General features: G+C 51.1%; 1 long non-coding RNA gene across 1 annotated transcript; it reads right to left on the bottom strand.

The window, feature by feature from the left end:
• Positions 1-1,463: 1,463 nt before the first annotated feature.
• Positions 1,464-5,521, bottom strand: LOC307105989. Its single transcript, XR_013814078.1, has 4 exons — positions 5,455-5,521; positions 3,140-3,200; positions 1,866-1,979; positions 1,464-1,653 (listed from the first exon to the last, which is right to left on the bottom strand). It is a non-coding gene; the product is annotated as an uncharacterized lncRNA (long non-coding RNA).
• Positions 5,522-6,091: the final 570 nt, after the last annotated feature.

Here is a 6,091-nt window from a genome sequence, read left to right as displayed (position 1 = left end):
ACATTAAATCCCTGTGGGACAGGATTGACCAAAGAGGACATAACCAGATAGAAGGGGGGGTATGCCATTTTGGCTCACTTACTCCATGGCTCCTCCCACTCTTTTAGTTTTGCTCTTTGGCCCTTGTATCATGTGCTGTTTCACTAGTTTCTTGCAGAACAGAATGCAGGCGTTCACCAACCAGAAGGTGGGAGAGATCTATCTGGCCTTGACTTCAGAACCTGGAGACACCTATGTCACTAGAATCTTTGAGACCCCGGGTAGATGCCCCTGATGACGTCCCTTCTCAGCAGGAAGCAGCTATGGAAGAAGGACCTTCACCCCCTGACCTTGCCCCGACTCTCAATTTTTTTTACTATTACCAAAACCCTGGAATGATAGATCATCCCTTCCCCGACTTGACGCAGCCTACAGCTCGGAAGTACCTTATATGGACTATTCATTGAATTCTGAACTGGCGGGCAGAGTAACAGTAACATGATGTAACCTGCAACCCGGAAATACCTGAGTACCTAACTATGTACCTTACATAGACTATACATTGAATCACCAATCAGCATCTGCCCTTGTTCCTAAGTACCTGAGTGCCTAACTATGTGCCTTATATGGACCATACATTAAGCCACCAATCAGCGCCCGCTGAGTACCCGAAGCCCAATCCCTTCCCCTTCCTCCCCTCAAAAGGAGTGCTCACCCCTGCACGGGTTGCTGCTCTCTTCATGCGAGACAGCCCAGCAGGTTTCTCCTCTAATAAAGCCTGTGTCACCTGGTTTTCGGCCTCCAAGTGATCTTTCAGTATGCACCCCAACCAGGGATGGAACTCACAACGTAGGTATGTGCCCTGACTGGGATTTGAACCCTCAGCCTTGTGGTGCATGGGGTGACGCTCCAACCAACTGAGCCACCCAACCAGGGCCTGCGTCATATCCTTTATAATAAATTAATGATCTAATAAGTGAACCATTTTCCTGGGTTCTGTGAGCCCTTCTAGCAAATTATTGAACCCAAGGAGAAGTTGTGGGAATCCCTGGAAAGAAATTTGTGGGTAACCTGGGACCCATTATCTGGGACTGGCATCTGAAGTTGGGGCAGATTGGTGGGACTGAACCCTTAATCTGTGGGGTCTTCAATAACTCCTGTTGGTGTCAGAATTGAGTTAAATCAGAGGAAACAAAGTTGGTGTCCCCAGAGAACTGGAAATAGCTTGGTGGGGGAATCCCACACAGCTGGTATGTGACTGTGAGTGTTGCAGAGGAGAAACAGAGCTGACTTTCCCTTTTCAGGTACTGAGGAAACCCCAGAAGAACTAGCGGCCCTGGGTCTGAAAGATGAATCAGATCAGGCACCCTGGGGAAGGGCCAGGTGGGGGCTGATTGGGTGTGTGGAGGCCCCAGGGCTGGGTCTCAAAGGAGCCAAAATCATGGGATAAAGATTGTGGTTCTGGAAGAGTCAGGCACACAGTATGCACTCAATAAATGTGTATTTAATTAATTTTCATTTTGCTCAAAAGTTGACTTTGTTCATACTCAACATATAAACTGTGTATAGCATGTTGCTTCACACATTCACCAGTAGGGTGGAGCCTTCTCCTTTTGGCCAGGGGATTAGAAAGGATTCGTATCAATACATTTTCTGGATCTTGTTTTCGCTGGCCTGCAAAAGAAAGTGGGCACGTCAGACAACGGGAGGAGGGTATGGGCAGTCAGTCTGGAGGGGCTGCCAGACCTCCAGGCCAATGGAGGGCCCCACTATCTTCTCAGATCCCCAACAATCCCCAGCCCTCCCTCTTACTCATATGCAATCCCCACCCCCACCCCCAACCAGCCCCAGACCTTCCCGGTTGTTAATTCTAGGCTTGCTCTGACCTTATTCCAGCAGAAGACTCCAATTCCTACGAGTCCTATTGCCACCGCGCCCACGGCTAGCACTAGCGCACCGGGCCCCGTTGAATATGCTAGGAATTTCATACTACCTGTTCCCTATATGGAGGAAGAAAGGGGAAGGGTGACCTGTGAGCCCAGGCTCAGCCCGCAGGATGGAGACAATGAGGGGACTATGGGGCTCAGGGTCCCGGCTGACAGGATGGGTGGAACCAGAGGGAAGAGGAACACTCAAGATGGCCCCATCACTGAGCTGAGTGGGAAGAATGGGCTTCAAGGCAGATGCTGGCTCTGCTCCCCCCTCTGTAGTGAGCAACTGGTGGCCGCAGGACAGCCCTTGGCCCTCTGTGCCCCGCCACCTCATAGGTCCTGGGGATGGCACTCTCCAACCCCTGGGCTGGAGGGAGAACGCAAGTGGCCGGTGGAACTGCTCACAGGGTGAGCTGGGCACACTGCAGAGGGTCCCTCAGGCTCTGGAGGAGGGGGGCTTTCTGGCTCCCCCAGCTGGGGACGGAGGCTGAGGGGTCCCCGTGTAAACGGACAATCAGTGGGTCCGTGCTGCTGTCACTCCTTGAGCCGAAGCAGAGACAGGATTGAATCATGAGCGTTTATTCCAATACTGCTGGCAGTGTTGGTGAGAAGCAGGTCATCCACAGAAATCTGCTCTGCGCCCCACCATAAGCCAGCTGCTTATATTGGGTAGAAGGACAAAGATTACATGGGGAAGTGGGCAAGGGTATGCCAAATGGGCAGTTTACAGGTAATACAGGCTGGAGATTTGCCAAGGCCTGTGTTATGCAAACACTGGGGGTCTTCAAAGGGCTGGCGATATGGGAAGGGCTCCAGGCTCTGGTTTCTACAACCAGGTTGTTAATCTTTCCATGATAACAGGCTGCTCCCTGGTGGGGATGGAGGGCTGCATTTCCAGGTGAGCTCCCAGCCATGATAGAATGTGCCTTCTTTCATCAGAACAAAACAATCACGGTTAACAGAACATGATTAATATTTCTTACAATTTTAGTTGGTCCCCAATATTCTATTTCTGCCCCTATCACCTGGGTCCTCTGAGAATTCCTGGCCTGTGGCTTGAGATGCCCCACCCCATGTGTCCTGGGGCCTTAGCCCAGGGGGAAGCAGTGGACCCCCTTATAGGCCCTCAGTTGTCCTGGGTGCACCCTCTCAGTGGGGGAAATGACCAGAGTCCTGTGTTTGTCCCAGTAACTGGTGGCTGGGCATGGCCAGGCCTGGCTGAATCTCACCAGCAAGAGGAGGATTTCAGGACCTTTTCTTTCCATCTTCTCAAGGAATCAGAGCTCACACCTGTGGGGAGAACACCCAAAGTCACCTTCCCACACACTCCAATTCCCCGAGGGCCTCTGGGATCTGCTCCTGCAAGGAGAAGCCAGGCCCCAACCTCACAGGGATCCTGCCTACAGGGGACCACCTGGCCAACAAGAGACCTGAGGGTTAATTGCCCTGGACCAGGGCCATTCTCTGGGGGTGGGGGGTTGTCTGTGGAGTCCCAGGGCCCCGACTTTGCCTTGGGCTCAGGAGTCTCCTCTGCAGGCCTGGGGGAAGAGATCACCTCCCCTCTCCCCGCTTTGCCTCTGAGCCCCCCAGTTGGCTGGGGCTTCCCATTGTAGGAGACATGCCTCTATGATTCATCTTCATAGAAAAGAAACAGCATGTAGCCAGTCAGTTACTGAATTTCCCCAGAGCAGCAGGATGAAGGAGGTGAGGTGGGGAGAGGATAAGAGAGCTGTGCTCCTGACTGGTAGCACATTTTCCAGGAAGATTCCCTAGACCAGTGGTTCTCAACCTTCCTAATGCCGCCACCCTTTAATACAGTTCCTCATTGTTGTGGTGACCCCCAACCATAAAATTATTTTCGTTGCTACTTCATAGCTGTAATTTTGCTACTGTTATGAGTCGTAATGTAAATATCTGTTTTCCGATGGCCCCTGTGAAAGGGTCGCGACCCACAGGTTGAGAACCAATGTCAGGGTCGCCTAAGACCATCGAAAAACACAGATATTTACATTACGATTCATAACAGTAGCAAAATTACAGTTATGAAGTAGCAACGAAAATAATTTTATGGTTGGGGGTCACCACAACATGAGGAACTGCATTAAAGGGTCGCGGCATTGGGAAGGTTGAGAACCACTGCCTTAGACAAAGGGAGGTGGGGACAACTAGAAAAGGCCTCAGCCAATGAAAAAAAAAAACAAACCCAATAGGACACAATAAGACCTAGGGACCTATGGGATAGAATGTAAACTCCATATACTCAGCCAAAGAGGAACTGGAGGAGGGACTTTCACACAATAGGATAAACATTGCCTGTGCCAGCTAATTCAGGGGTGCCTGCACCTACAGACACCCGCTCTTGACTAAGTTTTAAAGTCTCCTTTTGGCCAGACTTCTGTCTCCGAGTCCGTTATTTGAATTCAGACAGGTGAGCCTTTCTCACACTGTCTCCCTACCCACCTTGGGAAACTGCTTTTTGAGGGAGCTCCTGTGGCCACCAGCCCAGCTCTGCCCACCTCCTGCCCATCCTCTTCGCACCCTCCGGCTGTACCCCCCACACCTTGTAAACCCAGGCTTGGCTCCTGGGTCCCTGGGCCCCTCTCCTCTGCTCCCTGGGTCACATGGGGATACTCACCAGCAGCCCCGTCCCCCCTTCTCTGTCCACCAGGTATTTCATCTGGCTGCTCAGAATTCCTGACACCCCTCCTCCCCCAGCTCACTGCTCTCACAGGGCCCATGGGTCCTAAGAACCTGCCATGGGACAAATCTGGGGAGGACCTGAGGGGGGTGGTCATCTGACAGGTGATAGTGGGGTGAGTGGGTACAGAGAAAGGGACAGCTGGGGTCCTTGACCCACTGACACTCCCTGCCCAACTCCCCCACACACATCCAAAGGCACACATTCCAAGGCCAGGCTCTCACCCTGTGTCCTCAGTCGCCCCTTCTAGGAGGAAGATCTGAGTCCTGCGTGCAAATCACTTTCCTGCTGTATCTAGGCCTCCCTGGCTGAGGACCCCATTCCCTGAGGTTAAGCCTGCCTCTCTGTTCTGGATAACAAACCCCCTGTTGGACTCCCACATCTTTTTTTTTTTTTTAATATATTTTATTGATTTTTTACAGAGAGGAAGAGAGAGGGATAGAGAGAAACATTGATGAGAGAGAAACATCGATCAGCTGCCTCTTGCACACCGCCTACTGGGGATGTGCCCGCAACCAAGGTACATGCCCTTGACCGGAATCGAACCTGGGACCCTTGAGTCCGCAGGCCGATGCTCTATCCACTGAGCCAAACCGGTTTCGGCTGGACTCCCACATCTTTTTTTTTTTTTTAATTTCTTTATTGATTAAGGTGTCACATATTTTTTCCTCATCCCGCCATTCCCATCCCACACCCCTCCCCACGAATGCTCCAAACCCTGTTGATCTTAACCATTGGTTAGGCTCTTATGCATGCACGCAAGTCCTTTGGTTGATCTCTTGGACTCCCACATCTTGGTGAGGCAGCTATCCTACCCTGTTCCCCCTGCCCGTCACCTGCTCTTACCTTCAGAAAGAGACCAACCGCTCTCCTCCTGCTCTAGCGGATCCAGACTCAGAAACAGCTGGAAGTTTAGGGTCAGGGTGTCGTAGGAAGTGAGGTCAAAGATTCCATAATTCTGAGTCATTGAAGAGGACTGTGATTGCGTGTGTGAGGGGGCGTGTGTGTGTGTGTATGATAGAAAGACTGCTTTTACTTAACAGTTTACTTTTTATATTTATCTTCTTGTGAAATGTTTACAGGATCTACTTTTCATCTGTTTGATAAACTGCAAAGACCTACACATGCAAAATTAAGGAGACTTCTTTTTGCCATTTTAACTATATTTAAGTGTGTGGTGTATAATTCAGTGGCACTAGTTATATTCTGTCAGAGCCAGCAAGAGCCCAGCCAGGGCTCTGGAGCTCTGTGTTGTTCTGAGTCCATATAATTCTTCTAAATTCTTCCCGACTACGCCAGGGCAGGTTCCGGAACTGTTGGGGCCTTAGTCCAAGTTCCTCCTTTATCCTCTGCTCATTAGTTACAGGTGGTGGGTCCGAGCCCCTCTGCCTAGGGACCGGACCTTCTTGGACGCCGGGTCTTAGACGGAGAAGCCATGAGAGGTTATGAGCATACTGCAGAAGCCAGTAGCCATATAGCCGTC

This window comes from Cnephaeus nilssonii, assembly GCF_951640355.1.
Source record: "Cnephaeus nilssonii genome assembly, chromosome: 2".
Classification (NCBI taxonomy): domain Eukaryota; kingdom Metazoa; phylum Chordata; class Mammalia; order Chiroptera; family Vespertilionidae; genus Cnephaeus; species Cnephaeus nilssonii.
The sequence above is the reverse complement of the archived record's forward strand: the minus strand, read 5'-3'. Positions and strand labels throughout refer to the sequence as shown.